Raw genomic sequence first — 24,252 nt, forward strand, 5'->3', positions numbered from 1 at the left:
TAGGGGCATTAAACAAGGCACTGCTATCATCAGCAAGTTTGTTTTTGCTAAAATGCTTTGTCTCATAGACTTTGTTTTAAAGGAGTCCATTCATATTTCATTTCTAGAATAAATAAATTTAGGCTATTAAGCAATTACTTTTAAAGCTGCATACATCGGTTTCTGCTTCTGTGCTTTTTTAGTAATCTTTACTTAAACATTAAATCTGAATTATCAAGCAGTAATCATTTGTTTAATCATCTCTTTTGCAGTATTGCATCTCTTGAAATCCCCCTTTTTTCCTTTTTTTCTGTATAGATGCATTTTATTTATTTTATTTATTTGCAGTTGGTTCACCAGGATAGTCCAATGGGCCAAGATGAACCCGTTTTCAATGGAGTCCTGGGGAGAAAAGCTCCAAAAACAAGCAAGGTTACAGTAAGGTTTTAGGTTACAATCATTACAAATACTACATACTAGTGAAAAACATTACAAATTGTACATCCTGTGTTTGTCTTTATGAACTTGTATCAACTATCGGACGAGGTGTGCCAGAGCATGCATGACAGGCATTGATTACACCTCATAATTATGTACACTCAACTGTGTCTTTCTCCATTTCCACTTTGTAATCATAGGCACATTAGAGAATTACTAGGATTGTTCATGCTTTCATGTGGCATCTGGATGATTGCTGTTGCTTTCTGCAGCATGTTCATGACTACCCGAGGCCTGGTTACATATACCTTTTACTGCGATTCATAGAGATAACTGTAAAAAAAACCTTAATTTGCATAAAATACACAAAAATGACCCTGAATTTCTACAAAAAAAGTGTATGACCTCTGTATTAACTTGTCCTTACTTGAGATACATGGCAAATATTTTAGGAAACTGCAACTTTTTTTAAGTAAGAAATAAACCGTAAAAAATTGAGAAAGGCCCTCTTGGAGGATGTTCACATCACTAAGGGAATTTTGGACAGTGCCCAGCTTGCAGTCATCTGCAAACTTGGTCATCCACAGACCACTGGTTTTGGCTTTCACTTCAGAAAAATATATCCCAAACAGTAAAGGCCCCAAGACCGATCCTTGGGGTACTCCACTCATTACAGGTTTACTACTAGAGGTGGCTTCTCCTATTTGACTGAGTAGGTTCTATCAGTGAGACAGTTAGCTACCCATCTGGTAACATACGGGTTGACACCTAGCTGGGAGAGTTTATCTATTATGCCCGAGTGGGAAATAGTGTCCAAACTGTGTAGGGTCAAGCGTTTGGAGGTGCCAATGTCCTTGTTTATAAGGTCCATGGTAATGCATTCCATGGCTGAGTAGATCAGGCTAGTTAGGCTGATGGGCCTATAATTGCCTGGGTCAGTGGATGCTCCACCTTTGTGTAGAGAGATGACAGTGGCTGTCCTCAATTCTGCTGGGATGAACCACTGCTCAGGCTTTGGTTGAATAGGGTGTCTAATGGAGGTGAGAGCTCATGCCTGCGTTCATATAGGATACAGCCAGGGATGTTATCGGGCCCTATGGAGACTGTATTTATTTCCTTTGAGAGGGCATTAAGAACCTGCTCCCTGGTGATGAGGGGAGGGGGGCAGGTGCTGGGGATGTCCTGGTTTACTGATGAGGGGAACAGGGGGGTGAAGTTTTCACTGAACCTGTCTGCCAGCAGGTTGACTATATCTTTGGCATTTGTGTATGTGGTGTTATTGACCACCAGTTCAGTGCAGATTTGGATGTTGGACTTTGCATATCTGTATGAATATGGCTGTTTTATCAACAAACCTGGTTTTGTACTTAGATCTTTGATTTATTTTTGCTGATAGCAGGCATGCACCCATTGCTGTGTTTTTTTTTGGCTGATGATTAGATCAAAGTTTCATTGTATAAATTTGGCATGTTGTTTTAGATACCTTAATAATGCATTGTCAGGAATCAAGACAGAGAAAGGAGAATTTTAGCCATGAGAAGAAGCAAATTCTCATGGCAGTCCTTATGTCATATGACAAATGCCTTTTTGGAAAAGGGGACCCAAACAAGATGATAAGGCAAAGATCTGGAGGCAAGTAGTTGTAGATATAATTGCTGTTGGCAGAAGAATCTACACATTAATACAATGCAGTCAAAAGGACAATGATATGGTAGGATGTGCTAGACCAATGGCATGGCAGAATGCAATTGCCCATAGCAGCACTGTGGAGTGGGTGACCTCCTACACTTATCACTTTAATGTCAATGAGGAATACCTCTTCTCTTTTCATTCTTTTCATGCGGATAATTGTGATGCAAATTATGATGGCAATGTAATCAGAAGTGGTGTGGAAACTGCCTAATATGCACATCTGCAGCATCAACAGGCATCTGCTAGGGATGGCTGTGTTTACAACAGTAACATATTAATATAGAGAATGGAATGCCAACACAGAATGATTACATGTAACAGATGGTAATTACTACTAACAGGTGAACCCTCCACTTCTGGTATCTATATCGCTTCTGCCAACGGCCACATGGTTGAGTGGCACTGGATCAAAAATGCAGTCCATCAAACTCCCATACCTCTTGCTAATTATATATACCAACTCCTAGATCACACTTAAGTGGGGAAAAGGGCAAAATTCCTGATCCCACCATAATGCAGTCTCAGTCAGAACAGTTCAATGGACTGCATTTTTGATGCAGTGCAGTTCAACAATGTGGCTCTTGGCAGAAATGATATAGACCCCCACTTCTGTACATAATGACAATGGTCAGTGCATACTGCGTGTCCTTCCCTCCACTCCTCCTTATACAGCATGCATTAGCCCATGACAGCATTTGGGTAGTAATGCATTTAGTTAATTCTTTACATGGTCAATAGCAGAAACAAACCGTTCCACTGCATCAACAATCTTACATGATATCAGCAGTGGAATGTTGATGTTGCTTCTGGTGATGATAACATACTTATATTGCTCAGAAAGCATGAGGAAAGTGGCACAAAGTCCCCAAGTTTAATGGCAGGATCTCACACCCCACATGTTAGTAACTCTGCACGAAGTGACAGTGTACCACAAAATCAAGTACAGGGTGATATTACACAATATGTTGTACAGAGAGAAAACCATGCACCTCTATATCAGAGTCAACAAACCCACAGGAACACATTCTAGATGTTGGCAAAAATTCAGAGGTAACAGTGTCCACAGTGACACTTTTACAAAAGGGTACCAGGCAAAGGTATATATGAAAGCTACCTTTGGAAGCATTTAAAGCATTAACTGCTCTGCAGCAAATGTGCTGTGACATTGTTAGCACTCAGCACACTGCCACAGAGAACCAGCTACAAATGGTCAGAGTAATGCAGGGTGCATGTGAGGATTTCCAGCACAAGACAGAAGTGGCACAGAGATAGGATAATGCCATGATCACACTGACACATGGTATGGCAGCACACTAATCATCCCTGCCCACCTCCATTTCTAGACTAGTGAGGACTTACAAACTCAAATCGAAGTCTGTTTTGGAAGGGGAAGAAAACATAGTACTATCTGGACACATGGAAGTATATTACAAGACACTATATGTGGCTCTCATGAAGGTAATGGAAATAGTTGGAGGAACAAGCACAACAGATTTCATGCAAACCCCTTCAACATTCATCTACATGTAGCAGAATTCCTCATTTGTGGTTGGGTCCCACAGCACTGTGAGATCAATGTACGTAGGATCACTTGCATTAAGTATGTAATCACATCTCAACAAATCGCAATCTAGCTCACACGAAAACCCATTGTCTAGATCACATGCACCTTAACCTACACTATTGCTAAGAGATGTTGTATAAGACACATTTGACATTGACCTGCTCTGATTCAGGCTAGAGATTTCAGATACTTATAATCTGACTTTTAACACAGAGATGTCAATGCTTATATTGAAAGGCAACCATGTATTAAGACATTTTGCATCTGTGTGCATTTCATTTTTCTAATGCCATCGCTTACCATTAAAATAAAGTATCTGGAAAGAAAACTGTACTTCATAGCATTCACATTGCACTGATTTACACTATTAATGGTCTAGCCATTATCAATGTTACAGCAGGCAATTGCTGAGAACATAAAGCAAGTACTACACACTATTTAGAGAAACACTTCTTATAAAAAATAAAGAGGTTACATCAATATCCTGCCATGCAAACTAGCACTGTTGCCATTTCACCCTCAGCACTGCATTAATGATGACATCTCTGAGGATGAAATAATCCAATGTGCAGTTCCTTAATAGACAAAAAAAAATAATATGTAACAGTTAAAACTGAATAAACATTAGATAATACAGAAGAGTGTCTCGTATTTTTCATTCAAGTGCAAGGTACAAATTACATGAAATGCTGACATAACACTTCATATTAAGTGTACTACTTTAGAAGATTCAGTACGTGCATACTTAAGTACACCACCTAAGCATATTTTCTTGTGCAAAACATTTAAATATGCAATAATTTCTTATATGATGCCATAGAACATCTCTTAGCAGGTGTCATTGAGCATTCAGGGGTGAGTTTTATAAACAGTAATATGAGTACCTGTTCTGAAATAAAATAAAAAGTATTTAAAGGTAAAAAGGACTGTCATATGAACAGTGACAGTAGATCACATACTATATAATATTGCCCATATATATATCACTGCTTGCATCATTTATATTTTATGTGTTTTTTGCAAGAAAGAAAACACCAGCTTGAATGTCATGATCCATAGTTTGGGCCAGATGATGCCTCTTTACCTGTGCAGCTGGATGCCGTGCACATGCCCAATGCACAGGCGTCCCTTACTACTGCTACACCAGCTGGTCATCAGTAGTCATTGTGGGACTGGAACTGGCCGCTGCAGTGACAGTATGCATCACATCACTGCCAGACAGGCACATGATCATGTTATGCAAAACGCAACACTCAGTAAACTTCCTGCATGCAGTAGCCGGGTATATTCTGAGGGGCATCCCCACATTCATCCACTCACCTACATTGAGTTTTTTACATGCTCAAAGACTTTCATAGCAAAAAATATTGGTGCACATCAGGGCTGTTTTCAAATTATCTTCAAAAGGCCAAATTGGATTTCTCACTGGTGTCAAAAGCCATAGCTCTTGTGGATATCCTTCATCATAGGTTTCATAGATTAGTACTAAGCTTACTGCCCTTGCGAGCCATTTTAAGCCTAGCCAGTTATCCCTTGTGAGACTCAAACCCTGCACCTTGTGTTTATAAGGCAAATGCCTTAACCATTAGGCCACCCTCCCAACCATCAACTGAAAGAAAAATAAAGACAGAAGGGGAGTGGGCAGAGAACAAAGAAAAAGTGTTAAGAAGTGCATTCTACTATCAATAACTACTTAAATAAAAAAATATATATATTTATTTATTTTTTATTTTATTTTATTTTACATTTGTGGCTAGTCCAGCTGGATATATGTCCATTTTCAGTAGATGCCCGAGGAGAAAAGTTCCACAAAACACAGTATTATTTATATTATATGATAGTTTTTACAGATGCAGGTACATTACAGATTTTAGCAATTCTTTACATTTCCTTACATTTCTGCTTATAGAATCTTTATACATATTATATATTGATAGTTATAAGAAGATATGTATAATGACATTAGATTAATATATAAAATCACACTCTCTTTATGGTTAACATAAAACAGCTAGTTTATACAGGCATGATGAAAAGTACCCAGAGATAAGTGGGGTAGTTAGTCAGGGTTAGCACAAGGGCATAACCAAGGTGATTTAAGGTATAGTTTCAGTTTGGTTTTAAATAGTGTTATTGAGGAAAGGGAGGTTAGGTTACTGGGGAGTGAGTCCATGGTTTTACCCATGGTACTAGAGAACAAAGAGTCACCAGCCATATTGTTGGTTTTACCTATTTGTACAATTAGTTTATTTGATGAGTGTAGGGTCTTAAGGTTATTATAGGAAGTAATAAGGTTGGTATGTATTGGTGTATTAGTAGGTTGATACAGGATCTTGTGGGCAACTGTTAAATGGTTAAATAGTAGTAGATTTAGCAACTCTAGCCATCCTAGTTGTTCAAGATTATGACAATGATGGGTTCTGAAAGTGGAGCCTATGTTCCTGCTTAACAGCAAGATGACCACTGGGCATCATACAATGCAGGAAGATGCAGCAGAGTGAGCTAATGTGCCAGATATGGGAATCGTGCACACTGCCAAGATGCTGAGCAGATACATTGGTGATGCGCCACCATGCATCACACAATGCCTGCCAACTGATGGAATGGTAACCCTTCCTATTGTGATACCAATCACCATGTGGACCAAAGTGGGCCTTAATTCCAACATGGATGCAATCTATCACAATGTGCACCTCAGGGAAATGTGCCAGCCCATAAAAGGCACTCATGGTCAGGGTTTGGTCCTGAGGAGATACCAGGAAATAGATTTACTGATCCATACATGTTAAGAGTACATCCAGGAACTGCTGAAGTATTTTTGGGGCAGATGCTGGTGAGATAACCAAACTGACACACAAACTGTCTATGGAAGGTCCCCATGGCAAATATAGTGACAGCTATAGATTCCTTAGTATCCACAGTGATAGGAAGGCCACACATTCCCCCATGCCTCCATGAGGACCATATATATATACTCACTGAGACCCTTAAAATATCCCTGCACACTCTGAACCTTTCAAGTGTTTCCTGATTATCAAAATTATAAAGAGTAATTCTCTGGCTATATGTCTGTCTTCTTGTCTGGCAAGCTCCATTGGGCATAAATGGTTTTGGCTTGGTCAGGCTAAGTAGCACACAGTGCGAAACAGCAAGGCTATCAGTAAGGGAAAGCATCATTCTTAACAGATTGCAAAGTAGATAGAAAAAGACCAGTACTACTTTTTATAATGAATCTGCTGATGGTGTGGATTCATGTCAAATTATGACTATGAATAACAAACAGGCAGGAGAAGAACTTATTTGCATAAGTGGATTTACATCACTTCTCATTTACGACTTATTAGTTCATTTTTCTTAAGTTCAGTCGTGGCAGTCACACATTAGCATAAATGACCTCTATGAATCACGCCTTTGCTGCTGAAACATGCACACAGTGTAGATAACCTTTATGCATTCTCATAATGTCTACAAAGAACATTCAAGGTCTTATTCCTTTGATGACATATGCTTCATTTGCTGCTAATGTTTTTACTTCAAATTATAACTGCTAGCTGTTCCTGTAGTTTAAAATATGGCTGGTGTTTTGTCTGGGAACACCCAGTTTTACCACAGTCTTATCAGCGTAATGAACTAAGCCACTCATGGAGATATTTAGGAATGCTGCTGGAGCATCAGCATTTAGAAGTCATCATGATAGACCTCAGCCAAGTTATTGACCCCAGTTCAAGTTAGATACATTAGGTGAAGTGTAATGCTTCACTGAAGTCTAAGCAGATCCCTGAAGTGATCTGTACTGGCTGCAATTGACAAATGTGTTAGCTTCCTGAAGAGAGGATTTTACTAGGGTGTCAGAAGCAAGCTGTGAGAAAACAGAGTATTAAATTGACCATTTGAAGGTAGGTTCAACCAAACAAACAATGGCCATCAGAAACTGACAAGCATCAACATTTTCAAGACATTCAGTTTAAAATGAAAATTTAGCTAATTGTTCTTTCCTGGACCATCATGAACCCCTTTTTCTCTTTTTCTAAGTGGGGGTCAGGATGTTGCATGAACTGTGACCATTTCCCACAATTCCATGGCCTAACTGTGGCAAGTCTGTCACACAAACCATCCATCTCTTTGCTGGATGCCCTCATCTCCATGGCTTCTTCCTGTCATTCCCAAATCTTCTTTACTAGATCATCTTCTGGTTTTCCGCAAATGTGACCAATCTACAATATCTGTTCTCTTTGACCTTCTCTTCAATTGGAACTACTTTGACTTCTAGTCTGATGTCCTCTTTTCTTCATCTGTCCAACAGTCTGTGTCCTACTGCCCATCTCAGGCACTTCATCTACATCAACTTTAGCTTCCTCAACTGCTCTGTCTTCACTGCCCATGTTTATGTACCATGCAGTAATACTGGTTGCACCAATGCTTTGTACACCTTACTGTTCAGCTTCTTTGGTATTCTTCTGTCACGCACTACCCCTGAGAATATTTACATTTGGCTACAGACCCTCTTATTTTTAGCCTTGATCTCCTCATTCAGACCTTCCTTCTCCTTAACCACCCTTCCCAGATACTTGAAGCTGTTAACCTGTTCTCCTATTTTCTCTTCTATCTCAGTTTTCAGCTTCTTCTAATTTCCCCTATTTGCTGCCATGACAACTGTCTTACCTGTACCAGGTTTTATAGTGTGAGCTTTCGTTCTTGCATTCTTTTGCGTAGTGTTCTTGCTCAAAGTCTGCTTGGAATGCCACATTGTCTGCATATAGCAACTTAGTTGATCTGTCAATATTGACCTATTTGCTAATGTAGTCTGTCACCAGTATGCACAGTAAGGGGCTTAAAGCTAAACCTTGATATACATTTGTTCCCACGGGTTTCCCTTCTGTGCATCTAAACCTGTTTGTACTTGTGTCACTGGGTCCTTGTGCATTGCTTGCACCTATTCTGCTAATGTTTCTTGGATTTTGAACTGTCTCAGAACTGCCCAAATCAGCATTTTTGGGAACCTTTTATATGCTTTCTCCATGTCTAATATTGCTTAGATGGACACTGTTTGCATATCTAGCTTCATCTGAACTTTCTATCTCACTGCAAATATTGGGTCAGTTGTGCTGATTCCTGATCTAAGTCTAAAAGTCCAAAAAGTTCTACTACTGTATTATTTATTAGTCACTATCTTCTGCAATTTCATGCAATGTAACAAGAGTTTGATACTTCTATACTGTTCACATTATTAATTCCCCATTTGTTTCTTGAACACTGGCACTAAAATGCTTATTCTCCAGTAATTTGGGATAACCACTTTTCTCCATACTGCTGCGAGTATGGAGTCATTATTTCAAAGCTTTATTATTCCGGTGTTAAAGTAGCAGCAAAATGAAAAAACATATATATATATTTAGATACATTTTGTAAAAAAAAAAAAAGACAGATTTATATATTTTTAAATATTGTGATGAATGAATACCATTAAAATGAATCATTAAGATGAATATTTAAAATTTAGCTCCACCATTAACTTTGTGGGTTAAAATACAATCAAAGTACATTTTAAAGGTATGTTTTCTTCTCTGGTCATAACATAAAAATATGTCATATATTTTTGAGAGAAAGTCCATTTTAAATAAGAAGCCGAAATACTCCCAAAGTAGTCAACTGAAGGACTCAGCCTCCTTGAAAAATGGTCAGTAATAAAAGATTTAAGATTACAGAGGTGGTAAATTCTTCGACACTTACGTGGTTCAGTTCCTATCTGAGAAATAAAATAAGAAGCATTTTACTGCCTGAATATTCTACTAATATTTTATACCTTGACTTTATATTCTGATTCAAAAAATGTGCAGACAGAATCATAGAAGATCTGGAGGGTAATCAGTATGAAAAATCATACACATAGAATGCCACTTGGTAAGCTTGCATTAAAAGTGGTCTGTAACAAAGGGGAAACTAAATCCTTATATTGCTTGAAACACCAATTGTCTTTAGAGCTTTTGGGCAATGTCCATTTCCTAAAGAATACCCTTTAGCCAGGATCCAAGTTTCTGTAGTGTAGTGGTTATCACATTTGCCTCACACGCAAAAGGTCCCCAGTTCGAACCTGGGCTGAAACAACTTTGAACCTATATCACATCAGTCGCCCTGCTAGACAGAAGTCCAGGGAAGTAAATATTGTGGGAAGAAGTATCCAGGGAATTGTCATAGCTAGGCCTGTATAGGCCCTAGGGTCGATAGCCTAGTACCAACCTATGAAACTGTGTTACTCTCATTTTTAGTAATACGCACCATAGAGACATTGTTTTAGATTTAGCTAAGTCAAAAAGACAGAAAGATAGCGAGTTCATAGGTTCATAGGTAGGTACTAGGCTATCTGCCGAAGGCATTCATAAGCCTAGCCAGAATGTGTTGGCTTTTGCCACTGCCTAGATTAGTTCCCTGTGCCTCTGTCTAGCAGAGCCATTGAAGTGATCCCCGGGGTAAACTTTCTGTTTCCCATGCACTCGTCAAGGTTTGTCTTGAAGAGTGCTAGCAAGGAGCTCTGCCTAATGTAGATTGGAATCTTGTTCCAAAGCATGGGAAGTCTCTGGGACAGGACTCTATCCATCCAGAACGTCCTATTTATTGTTGTGGTGAGGTTTAGATCCCTAGAGCATGTTGCTCGAGGGTATAAGGTTTTCTTTAGGTGGAGCATGTCCATCAATTCTTTGTTGGACATGGCCTTATATGTCAGGCAGAGATCAACTCTGAGAAGGTGGTATGCAACCGAGTACAGCTGGAGTTTCTTCAGTCGAGTTGCATAGGGCATCTGTTTGAGGCCAGTGATCCTCTTGGTGAGGAACTTCTGTGGTCTTTCCAGCTGTTGCAGGTGTCTTGTAAGGTACATCCCAAATGGGGCATTGTACTATATGATGGGTCTGATGAGTGATGAGTAGAGGGGCACAATGACCTCTTTTTATCTGGATACCAACCCTTTTGTGATTAGGTAGGCCACATAGAAGGATTTTCTAACCACTTTGGCAATGTGATTATCAAAGGAGAGATTACTATCTACTTGGGTCCCCAGATCCCTTATTACGTTTTCTGTATTTAGGGGACTACCACCTATGTGGTATTTAGTGGGTACTTTGTTATTTCCAAGGGGAATAACTATGCACTTTTTAGCATTTAGCTTGAGGCCATGATTTTGACACCAGGTATCCGTTTCAGTGAGACCCTTTTGGAGGATGTGTGTGTCAGCTGGTGAGTCAATTATAGCCCCTAGTTTGCAGTTGTCTGTGAACTTGGTCAGCCATAATCCTCCTGTGCTTGTCTGTACCTCTGAGAAGTATATGCCAAACAGAAGGGGTCCTAGGACTGAGCCTTGGGGAATGCCACTTGTAACCGGTTTAGAGTCAGACCTAGCTCTCGCAACTCTCACCATGTGGGTTCTGTCTGTGAGCCAACTGGCAACCCATCTTGTGACATAGGGGTTTATGTTCTGGCTGGTGAGCTTGTCTATAATATCAGAATGGGGAATGGTGTTGAAGGCCTTTGCAACGTCTAGGTAGGCTGTGAGTACCACCTTTCCCTCATCTATAGCCTTGGTAACATTCTCAAAGAAGTCCACCAGGTTAAGGAGGCATGATCTGTCCTTAACAAAGCCAAACTGGGTAGGGTCCAGTGCTTGGAGGTTCCCAATGTCTCTGTTAATGAGTTCCATGATGATGCACTCCATAGCCTTGCAGACCAAGCCAGTCAGGCTTATAGGGTGATAGTTCCCGGGGTCTGTTGTGGCTCCACCTTTGTGGAGCGGAATAACTGTTGCTGTGCACAACTCTATGGGTATGTAGCCTGTGGAAAGGCTGAGTTTGAACAGTGTGTTTAGATGAGAGGTTAATTCATCTTTGAGCTCATGTAGGATGCAGCCTGGGACACCATTCTGGTCCCACTGCTGTGTTTTGGCTTTGGAGAGGGCTATTTTAACCTGAGTGTCTGTGATTTCAGGGGCTCTACATTATTCTGTTATGGTTATGGGCCCTTTTGGGGGTGAGAGGGGGTGAAGTTTGCACTGAACCTGTCTGCCAGGATGTTGGCAATATCGGTTGGTTCAGTGTATTTTGTGCCATTCTGCACCAACTCCGAGCAGATCTGAGCATTGCTGCTTAGATTCTTGACATAGCTAAAGAATGCCTTGTGGTTATCTTTGGAGTCCTGGGCAAGTTTTCTTTCAAAGCTTACCTTGGACGATTTTATGAGGGATCATAGTTTCTCACTGATACTGATTAGGGATGTCTTCCCTTCTTTGGATTTTACTATTTTCTGTACTAGTTTCCTCCATCTATTGTATAGCTTGTTTATGGCAGAGGTCCACCAGACTGGTTTCCTTTTCTTGGAGGAGTGAGTCTTGGTTTTGCTTGGGATAGCACGATCCATGCATTCTTGTAGGTGGTTGGTAGAATGCATTAGTAAAGGCTTTTGCAGCTTGGACAGCGTTATCCTTTAGCATGGGGGCTTTGAAACTTTCCACCTCTGTCTTAAGTAATGTGAAGTTTGCTTTTGAAAAGTTTTTCACAGTGGTTTCCTTGTCCGGGGATGGGGGTGGAATGTTGATATTCAAAGTGATTTGTTTATGGTCAGATCTAACTGGCGAGGGGGTTGACCTCCGGTGTGGAGCACTGGTCACCCATGTTGGTGATGGCCAGGTCCAATATGTTGTCACCTCTGGTGGGAGTGTTGACCAGTTGTGCCAGGGTGTTTGAGTTTATAAATTCGAGGAAATGTTGGGCAAGGGAGTAAGTACTTGAGTAGTACTCCCAGTTAATGTTTGGGTAGTTGAAATCACCCAATATTAGGGTGTTTGGTAGGACCTTTATGTTACCCAGTGTTTCCAGAAATGCGGTATGGGCATCTTGGGACATGGTGGGTGATCTGTAGCAAGCTACAATTTGAATTGCAGTTTTGTCCATTGTTAGTTGCACGTGGATAATCTCTGAAGCATTGTGCTGTGCCACTAACCTGGAGGTGTGGGTATCCTTGATGAATATGGATACTTCCCCGCCTTTTGTATTTTGGTCCCGGTTCTGTGGCTGAAATGTATGGTATGAGTTGTAGCCTGGTTGTGCTGGGGTGCTCTCTGGAGCTGTAAACCAGGTTTCTGTTACTGCACATATATCGATTTTCTCCATACTGAGGAGTGCCTCGAGTGCATGCATTCTGAGGTTTAGACTTCTGGCATTGAGTAGTATTACCCTCAGATTTTTGTTACTTGTTCTATTTTCGGCAGTGGGTTTGTCTTTTGAGCCTTGCCTAAAAAAGGCAATATGGGGGTGGCAAGAGCCTTGGCCAGTATACGAAAACCTAAGGATGACAGGTGCAAGCCGTCTCTAGCGAAGCAGTGTGGCTTGTCGAGCATGTCATCCCAGGCAAACAGACACTGGATCCCCTTTGAATGACACCAGAAATTTAGCCAATTGTTGAAATTGATAATGTTTTCTTTATACCGTGGTATCATTCTTGGTGAGGGCAGGATGCAACTCAGGGTCATACCGGCCTGGGCTACGTGATCACAGAGCTCTTCCATGTCTCTTTTCATGTAGTCCAGGGAGGTACGGCTCAGGTCATTCACACCAACATGGACAATGACAGAGTTGTATTTGTACTTGTTCTGGAGTGACCTGAGTGCTTGTGTTATGTGGCAGATCCTGGCACCCGACAGGCAGCTAACATTAACCTTCTCCTTATTCAGCCTAGTGAGTGGGATGTCAGTGTGTCTGACTATAGAGTCACCTATTACTTGTATGTTGGGTATGTTATTTTGCCTTGAGGGCTGTGATTGGATGGCACACTGGTTTTGTGAAGTATGTGTTTCATGGTTTGTGCTGGGGGGTGGAGGTGCTTGGATGTCTGCTTTGGTGTGCTCTGTTTCTTTTGCAGAATTTTATTTGGAGCCTCCGAGTATGTTTTTGTGTATTTATGTGTGCTTTTTGCCGGTGCTGGTTTAATGGGTCTATGTGAGACTGGTGGTGTGATGCCAGTATTTCATTTCTCCTCTTGACTGTCTGATCCAGTCTTGGGTTGAGAGAGCTTAGCCTCTAGTTTGGCTGTATAATTGCATCTCTCACATGTATTAGTGTTTGGTGGTAGGAGGAGAGGGTTGTCTGTGGACATGAGGCAGATGTTACATTGCCTCAAAATGCCCAGATTCACCAGTAGGACTGGAGAGTACACCTGAAACTGCCCTTTGGACATGCCTGGATAGGTATAGTAAACTGTTTTACTGAATGGCTGGTAAGGTCGAAACAAGTAAGCCTATAAAGTACTACAGCTGGCTAAAGTCACCTTTTTGTCTTTATTATGAGAAGCAAAAGTTTCAGCCATTTGAACAGAGAAAGGAGATACAACTCCTCTGGGACACTTATGATTTTGATGGTCTCTACACCCAATGATTGGTTGTTTATGATTCTAATGGCCCTGTTTAGAAGATATACATGGAAAAATTATCTAAAATTTCTCATGTTTGCCCAGAGCTCAAATTGTCTGTCTAGTGAATCTAACAAATCTTCACAGAGTGCCTCCATTTCTAACTTTACTTTTGCAGACTAGTACTGTAGCTCATAAAGCTAAAGGGATAGAGTCCTATGACCCAGAGGGTACAGGATTAATTGTTAGTTTGAGTACAAACAAGCCAGTTGGGAAGGAAGGAAGCTAGTATCTTATGCCTACTCATGCATCAAAAAGAGATAAAACAGTTCAATAAGAACTTCAGAATGGCACCACATGATCACTCCCTTGGATTATCTTGAGACAGCAAAATATTAAGGCAGAACATAGATTCTCTTTGGTCACTGAGAAGATGTTCATATTTAATTTCTGAGAAATTGTCATAACATTTATCAAAAAAGGAAATCAGCATGGCATACTGAGATAGCAAGTTACATGTTCAGCAGGAGAACTGTCCAAAACACCTGCCTGTATACGCTCAAAGGAAGGTGGGAATACAGAGACAATTTTAAGTATTGTTGTGACTGAAATCTGTGAGTTAGTTTGCAACTTGGCATCAAAAAAATGAAGGACAAGATTGTAATCAAATAAGCCCTGCGTTATCAGGGGATGTTGACTCAGGATTAAAATGCTGCAGTTCTTGCCTGTATATATAAAACTAAATTTCTGTTAGTGTGTCTATACATAACTGTACAATTTAATAAAACATTGGCCCCTATTTGAAAAGACTTCTCTTTCCAGGTTTTGGAGGAAAAAAGAATTATGCTTGTAGCTGAAATTAAATGCATTAAATGCATTCAGAAAACTGAGACTTAACCACTATTGCAATATTAAGAGTGTGCTGAATTTACATAAGATGCCACACAATCTGAAAAGGTGTTTTTTTAGGGAATTTATGAGGAAATATATTTACGACTGCGGTGGTGGTGCTGCAGTAGCATTGTCGCCTCACTGTAAGACATTGTCCTGTTCGATTCTCAGCTAGAGCGTCTTCTGTGTGGAGACATGCATGAATGGGCGTACCTTCGTTGAAGGTTGTGCGTCAGGGCCAGCAACTCGGCAAGTAAAAATCTACTGCCAATAATTAGAAGACTGGAGTTCCGCTGTCGCGACCCCTAACTGGGAAAAGCCGAAAGACACAACATGAAGAAATATATTTACGTACTAAAGGTACCAAACATACTAAAACATAATAAAAAATGATGTGTAGAATGTGTACAAATATATATAAGTTTAGTTACTTTTACCTCAGTTCTCATTTGAGTAGATTTAGTGCACTCTTGTATCACAGCAGAGATTTAAACAGTAGATTTAAAACACACATTGTTTTCATGCTGCTATTACCATGACATTTTGGTAAAGTTCCCCCATTTAGCATACTAAATAGCATGCTCATCCACACTCATGCACACACCTGCACACTTTAATACATTACTAGTTTACCTCATGCTCATGCACACTCATGCACACACCTGCACACTTTAATACATTACTAGTTTATCTCATCCACTGTTCTCTGTATTTTTGTGCATTTTTTCTGGTTTTCATTGTATAAACATTTTTGGGACTGTAAACATGAAAACTCTCATGGCAGTTTTTTTTCTGCCACCTGCAAAGCACTGACATTTTTTTCTGAGTTGTAAATAACTTAGTTTTTATGCACGCTAATACATATGGATGGATGCTTATTAGATATTATACAATTCCTCCCCTAAAACGTGCACGCTGATTGGCCAGCCCAACCAGCGTGCCCGATGTAAATCCCTCAATATACTAACGGAAAAAGGTCCGGTCGCCCGGACTTTTTCCATTAGTATAAAACACTGTCTCGCTATGTTAAAAGAGTTTAACATAGCGACACAGGTTTAAAAAAAGCAACGGAGATCTCCATTGCTTTTTTAAAGCTGTCTGGCTATGTTAAACTCCTTTAACATAGCGACACAGTGTAAAGCAACGGAGATCTTGCGATCTCCGTTGCTTTTAAAGTTGTTCGCTATATTAAATGGGTTTAACATAGCGAGACAGCTTTAAAATAAGCAACAGAAATATCTGTTGCTTATTTTAAAGCTGTCTCGCTATGTTAAACCCATTTAACATAGCGAGACAGTTTAAAAAAAAAAGCAACGGAGATCGCAAGATCTCCATTGCTTTATTGTTCGCTATGTTAAATGGGTTTAACATAGCGAGACAGGTTTACAATAAGCAACGGAGATCTCCGTTGCTTATTTTAAAGCTGTCTCGCTATGTTAAACCCATTTAACATAGCGAAACAGTGCTTTTGCCCACAGCTCTGATGTACTGCGTAGGCATGCGCAGTACATAGAACTGCCGCAGAATACCAGACAGCTGCGGAAGGGCAGTAAAGAGGCATTATGCAATGCCATTATTTAAGAAAAGTAATTATTTCTTTTCTTAAATTATGTCATTATAATATAATAACCACTTCTGGGTGTGGGTAATGCTGGATTTACCACGGTTGGCTTTGTTTGGTCCTCGGGCACTCGGGACCAAACCACGCCAACCGTGGGTAAATCCAGCATTACCCACACCCAGGCGTGGGTTATTGCTATATTATTACACAGATATATATTATAGTGTTTTAATTAGATAATGTTTATGGTTAGATAGCTATGTGTGTTTTTCTTGCATCTATCTAGTTAGCTCTTTCTACTTATCCACTTATATATATGATTTTGTTCTTGTTATAGACTGATGAAGGCTATATTTCGTTAGTTAGCTGAAAGCGATTTTAGTTAAAAGTCAATGATTTTATATGAATGCTATGCTTTCCTTAATATCTGACTTTAGAATGTGGGTTGCAAATAGATATGTAGTGTTTTCCTAAGATTTGGTTTGATCTAATCAGTAGTAATGTGTGGGGGTGGATATTTGTTTTTTTGAAATGAACTTTTACAGCACTGTTTATATTGTTTCACTGAAATAGGCTGGTTTAAAATTAAACAATAGATACATTCTACACACCTACTTCTAAGCGTATAAAACTGATATGTTTAACATTGTAAAGTATTTCTGATTTTTGTTACTGAGGATTGCTTGCCTGTGACAAATAAAGGCTTGTTACATAGGAACACTACCTGAGTTTCAAGATTTTTGAAAATTATTGTGACTGAGCTCATCAGTGATGTTTTAAGACAACTAAATTGTCTGTTTTTTATTTCTTTTATAAACAGGCCTTACACATAAATAAATCAATTACACTGAGAAGAGAGACAAATATGATAAAAGCAATGCACAGTATAAGAACTGATAAGGATCTATTGTGCAAGCAACTTATTCAGGGTCTATGTTAAATCATTGAACACTTAAAAAAGTGAAAGATGATTTATCAAACCCATGTAAGTGAAAGCTTACAATCTCGAAAGCTTAGAACAGCGATTTTTCCAAGTGAAACAAAATCGCTGTTCCACAAAACAGCAAAAAAAAAAATTGTAAAACATTAAATGGGGGGGGGGGGGCTTTGCCCACCCCCCCCCCCTACTTAAATATACTAACTCCAAGATCACACTATGGTCACAAAAAAGGCAAAGTAATGGAAGCGGCCAAGCGATTTCTTTCCCAGGGAAAGAATTTGCTTGTATGCCGTTTCGCTATTTTGGCTTTTCCTGCTTTCAAGTTCGATCAAGATGCATTCGAAAAAATATGTCTTCGATCATTTAATAGGAGCCCTTTATTCATGATCTAAAAAAGTTTTATAGAGAATTGGGAAACAAGGCAAAAATGTATATATGGAAAAAGACACCAAGGCAGAGGCACAAGATAAAACCAGCTGAAGTTTTATTAAAAACAAAAGTAAGCACTTTCAGGCAAACATGCCCTTCATCAGACAATAAGAAACAGTTAAAAACCAACATTTACATATAGCAGTGATATAGGGGGTATTTGTGACATTATACAGCGTAATTGGAAAGTGTTACAATCAGATCACAGGATAGCAGGGAGAGTTGGGGATAGACCTAGGTTCACTTTTAGAAAGAATAGAAATTTGAAAAATATGCTCTGTAAGGAACCTATGACTAATCCATCCACTATTATGAAAACTGGACGTGTAGAGATATATACATTTCATGATTGTACAGCTTGTATCCATATTTGCACCAACAATTCTTTTGTACATCCTACACTAGGGTGGACCTATTCATTGAGGGGTTATGCCAACTGCAGAACTAGGAATGAAGTTTATTTAGCTATATGCCAACTGTGTAATTCATTTTATGTTGGCAAGACCAATTGTATGCTGAAAGAGAGAATTGTTGGGCATTTGTTTGATATCAGACATCATGATGTACGAAATGCCCTAACATTGCATATTGTAGAATGTTCAGACCATTTTTTCAAGTTTACAAGTGATGCATAAAAATATAAGGGGTGGTGATTTAATCAATGAAACTGAGTGTAGTGAATCAAAGTGGATCATAAGACTAGGGGCAGATAAGAGCCCTAGTTTAAATGTAACTGTACCCTTAAAACTTGTTCTGAGAAAAAAGAGGGTAATCTACTGAATGTGATTGGACAACATTATGTTTAAATGTTGGTTTTTAACTGTTTCTTATTGTCTGATGAAGGGCACGTTTGCCTGAAAGTGCTTACTTTTGTTTTTAATAAAAATTTAGCTGGTTTTATCTTGTGCTTCTGCCGTGGTGTCTTTTGTCATATATACATTTTTGGATTTCTTCAGTCTTTGGCATAAAGACTTTGATATAGGACTTCTCACTTTTTTGGAAACAAGGCAAAAGGAATTGAAACACTACCAAAAGGAAAAGAAAAGAAGAAATAGATACATTTTGGAGAAATGTATATAAAGACCCATTACAACATAATAAAAATGCTAAATGGATAGGAGATATAAAGGAAAGAATAAGAAGTTCAAACATACAGAATATGCAGTGGATGAAGTAACATCCAGAAAGGCTGAAACAAAGTTAACAAAAGCTCCTAATTGGAAATCCCAGGCCCAGATGCAATACCTATCTTCTGGTTAAAAGTATTGACATCTTTACATGAAGATTTAGCCATGAGTAAGAAATATTTATATGCACACCCTGAACAGACACCAGCCTGGCAACAACATGAAAATTAATGCGCTAACTTAAAAGCAAACCTGCAAGCCATCCTAAAAACTATAGACCAATAACTTCCCTTCTGATAACATAAATTATACACTGGAATTGATTACGACAGAGTTTATAGTCATTTAGAAGAAATCTCAGTCATGGCAATAGAACAAAAAGGTAATAAAAGAAAGTCATATGGAAAACAGGATCATTTAGAAAGTCATAATGAAGAACTGCAAAAAGGGGAAGAACCTAAGCATGTCATGGATAGACTACAAAAAAATCATTTGCTATTATCACACATTTGTGGATAAAAGAGTACTTAAAAATGCATAAGATACACTCTGCACTTATTGATTACATTATAGTGACTATGAACAGTGGCAGACTATGTTAGAGATAAGCCATGATAAAGGACAAATTATTATTATTCTGGGGATACAAATGAAAAGGGGGATTTTCCAGGGTGATTCTCTGTCACTACTGCTCTTTTGTCCTTCCCTTAACCCAATAAGGTGTCTATTTAACAGATTTGGTCATGGATATAATTTAACTCCTAGAAAACAACAAAGTGTAAATACTTCTCATCTTCTTTTTGTAGATGATTCAAAAGTGTATAGTTCATCAGATGAGAAACTGAAAACACAATTGCAAGTGGTCAAAACATCTTCAGATGATATAAGAATGTCATTTGGTCTTCATAAATGTGCAAAAGCAACCTTTAAATCAGGAAAGCTGCAGCACCAAGAAAACATCAGTTTGGGACAAGAATGTGATATAAAAGAACTTGAACAAGAGCCAGTGTATAAATATTTGGGAATTGATGAAAGATTAACAATCACACATGAACATGAATAAAACTCAGTAAGAAATATTTTAGAAGGTTAAATTAATACTAAAAACAGCATTGACATCTAGAAACAAAAGTCCAAGCTATAAATCAATTTGGTCTTCCTGTCCTAACTTATAGTTTGGGAGTAACTGACTGGCCCCAAAAGGTGTTAGAGAGTTTTGACAGGAAAGCAAGTAGGATGCTTTATGCTCATCAAATGATTTATAAAAATCAGTGCATACTATGACTATATATTCCCTGTTCTGAAGGATGTATGGTCCTCTTCAAAATTGACTACATGTATAGAGCTGCAATACTGGGATTGCATACATATCTGTTGATGTCACAAAACCCAAACATAGTGAAAGTTTTAAAACATGAGGAGAATGCCTAAGATGACATCCCTGCTTAGCTTAGCAGAAGCATATCGGCGTCAATTGGGAATGGAAATCAAACCAGAAGTAGATAAAAATCAGGCAGCAACTGAATGTAATAAAAACAAAAGAAAGAATATAAGGTGAAGGATCAGATAAGAAAGCAAGAAATGTGGAAAATGCATAAATACAGTTGTAAGTATAGAAAACTCTTGGAACAACCTAATGCTGATCAGGACCGGACACAAGAATGGTTAAGGAGAGGTGAATTAAAACCAAAAGATGAAAGGTTAATATTGGCAGCCAAAGACAGTGGACTACATAGTCATTGGTTTACAAAGTTCATCGACCATGTCGGAGAAACAGACAAATGTAGGTTTTGTAAAATACAAATGGAAACAGTTACACATGTTGTTGCTGGTTGTGATATACTGATGGCAGAAGGACTGTATACTAAAATGCATATTATACCATGACCCCCCCGAAACGTGCACGCTGATTGGCCAGCGTGCCCGTTGTAAATCGAGTTATACTAATGGAAAAAGGTCCGGTCCCCCGGACTTTTTTCCCTTAGTATAACTCGTTTTTTTAAAACACTGTCTCGCTATGTTAAATGGGTTTAACATAGCGAGACAGTGTTTTAAAAAAAAGCAACGGAGAAAGCAAGATCTCCGTTGCTTTTTTTTAGTGTCTCGCTATGTTAAATGAGTTTAACATAGCGAGACAGTTTTAAAATAAGCAACGGAGATGTCCGTTGCTTATTTTAAAACTGTCTCGCTATGTTAAACTCATTTAACATAGCGAGACACTAAAAGCAACGGAGATCTTGATTTCTCCGCTGCTTTTGCTCAACTCTGATGTACTGCGCGCGCAGTACATCAGAACTGCCGCGGATGCCAGACATCTGCGGAAGGGCAGTAAACAGGCATTATACTATGCCATTATTTAAGAAAAGTAACAGTTTCTTTTCTTAAATAATGTCATATAATAGCAATAACCACTTCTGGGTGTGGGTAATGCTAAATTTACACGGTTGGCTGTTTGGTCCTCGGCTTCGGGACCAAACCACGCCAACCGTGGGTAAATTTAGCATTACCCACACCCAGGCGTGGGTTATTGCTATAATAATGTGGCAGGACTGTTGCATTGGGGATTGTGAAAACATTATAATATTGTAGTAGCTGAAAAGCACTGGAAACATGAGCACAAAGCATCATAGAAAATTATGAAGTTTCTATCACATGAAATCATCCATTACCAACAGTTCAAAACATAGATGCAAGAAAACCAGATATAGTAGTCCATGAAAAGAAGACAAAAGTAGCATTGATTATTGATTACTGAAATTGCTTCACCAGTGACTACAGTGTCTTATGCACAAAGTCATAAAATACCAGGATTTGCAGGTAGAAATGAGGGCAGTGTGGATGAAGGATAAGCAGACATTTTCAGTAGTAGTTGCAATGGGACTTGTAAACAGAATTTACATTTGTACTTAGACATGTTACTGATACATGTAACTCTGTACAAATTACAAAAGGAGTCATTACTGGGCACATTGCAGGTGTTGCAAGGAGCATTTGTGGCTGACATCAAAAATCAAAACAATACTAATTGTATGAACTTTAATAATACTTTGACTTAGGACTCATATTCATTCCCATCATAGTAGTAAAAGCCCAAAAGATTTGGAGAAATTAAAAAAGGGAGAGCAGGTCTTTTGGAATCAAGGCAGACTTAGACCGGGATCAAAACTTTTGTAATCTGGCCCATTGCGATTTTTTTGGTAAGCGTGGGGACTGCATTTACAGGTACTGTAGTTTATTGTTTACTTTCCACTCATTCTTCTCTTTGTTTTATTTTGTTAAGAATTGTTAAAATGAATAAATGGCTTAATCATAGAGTGTGTTACTAATTCTCTTTTAATAGATCTTTTTGTCATTAAATAGATTATCACATTTCAGTCATCTAACGTTGAAGCACTGTGACTTTCGACAAACTTCATACAATGAAAATCAGTTGAGAACAAATAACAAGCCCTTTTGTTTAATTAATATTCTGATAAATAAAGATAGAAAGTATTCTATGCTTCAGAAATGTGGTCATATCAAAGCAGACAAGGTAATGTACCTGAATGGATTTAACACATAATTCTTTGAAAATATGGGAAAAGTATTATTTTAACAAGTTGTGGAAGGAGGTTTAGGCTCAAAAAGACTTAAAGAGGGCAGATGTGCTCCCTCCTCAGGAGCTAAAACAACTGAGAAGCTAAAAGTTGTAGTTGCAGCCATCTGAGCTCAGATGTATGGAAAATTAAGGAATCGGTGCTGGGGGAAAGAAAGTTGGAACATTCATTACTCTGCTGGCCTCTGGGTAATACAGCCTGATCGCAACAAAGTCATACCAGGTAAAGCTAAATAGGGTTCTCTCAAAGTATACTCTTCAGTGCATTTTTTGATAAAATAACATCCTATCACTTTGGTAGTCTATCAAAAGTCACTTTAGGCACAAAAATCAGTTCTTGCAAAAATATTTTTCTTTATTTCATTTTTCCCCTTCAAGTCTTTTCTCCCTTTAGTAGCCCAGCTTAACCAGCCTTCACGGAGTAATCCATATCACATACCATAATTTTATACTCTTTCAACATTGTTTAAGATGCATAATTATATCTTTAATAGAACTGGTATCAGCATTAAAACCTTAAAAGTAAAAGCTCCCAACAATAGGCATTCAGTAAAACTATTTAACAACTACACTGATCAAAGAAGTCTTTCTGAAGATCTTTCATTATTTAAACCCAAAGGGTACAATGTATCATATTTAAAATTTCACCAGTTCTTTAGCAATATTTATTTTTTAAATATACAGTAATTAGAAAACTTCTGATGTAAAACACAGAATCTGATACAAAAAATGCAGAATCATATTGTATCTGGGTTTTGGCATGTTTCTGAAAAAATGTTTCAGTAGAGAAATCCTGGCAAAATAGTTTTTAAATAGAGACCACTGACTGGTTAACCTGTAACATAGGCTAGTGCAGGACATTTAAATTATGTACAAAATGCTAATAAAGAACAAGTTATACACACTTAGACTGGGTGATATGATAGTAACCTGGATTAATCACTGATGTAACACAAGAAAATCAAGGATACTAGTGGGGCACTTCCTTTTCATTATGGAAGGTTTGGAATGAAAAGCAAGTCTTGTTGAAGATAAACGAAGGATATGCTACAGGTTTGATATATAAAGTGTAAAACAAATGACTTTTAATCTATAGGTGCAAGAGATACCAGAAAGTATGCATTCACAGTAAAGGTGGTTGATGTTTACAACAGATTTCCTGTACAGGTTGTAGGGATCTAAAACAGTGACATTAATCAAGAATGCACGCGCAGATAATATGATTATTATGAAAGGGTGGGCGACAAAAATATACTGCTGTCTGTCTAGTATTTGCAGCTAATTCTGTACTTAAGGAATGTGAATGACTATATTGACCACGTGGTCCTTATCTGCCAACAAAAGTTCTTAGTCATCTTAGGGGAAGGCCATCTTATTTGCACTACACTAGTTCTGTAGAAATGAGGTAATGTAATAGAAGGTCATGTGATTAATTTCGCATTAATCATGCCTGTCAACGGTATTTTATGAATGAAACATTTCAGGTTATTTTATCACTCATCATATCATCACCAGAATTAGTAGAGCTATCATCTCTACTTTCTTTGTTAATTAATTATTTTTATGGAAATTAATTTCAGAGTCAGAAGTCAAAAAATGGAAGGGTTATTGGGCCAGTTACAAGATCTTTATCATGCTTTGTGATTA

The 24,252-nt window shown here is 38.5% G+C and overlaps 1 non-coding gene across 1 annotated transcript; it reads left to right on the top strand.

Annotated features, from left to right (window-relative positions):
* The first annotated feature begins 9,704 nt into the window (after nt 1-9,704).
* Nucleotides 9,705-9,777, top strand: TRNAV-CAC. The gene has a single exon. It is a non-coding gene; the product is annotated as a tRNA-Val (tRNA).
* Nucleotides 9,778-24,252: the final 14,475 nt, after the last annotated feature.

Source organism: Protopterus annectens, chromosome 7.part1 (assembly GCF_019279795.1).
Source record: "Protopterus annectens isolate FY-2018-M chromosome 7.part1, PAN1.0, whole genome shotgun sequence".
NCBI lineage: Eukaryota > Metazoa > Chordata > Ceratodontiformes > Protopteridae > Protopterus > Protopterus annectens.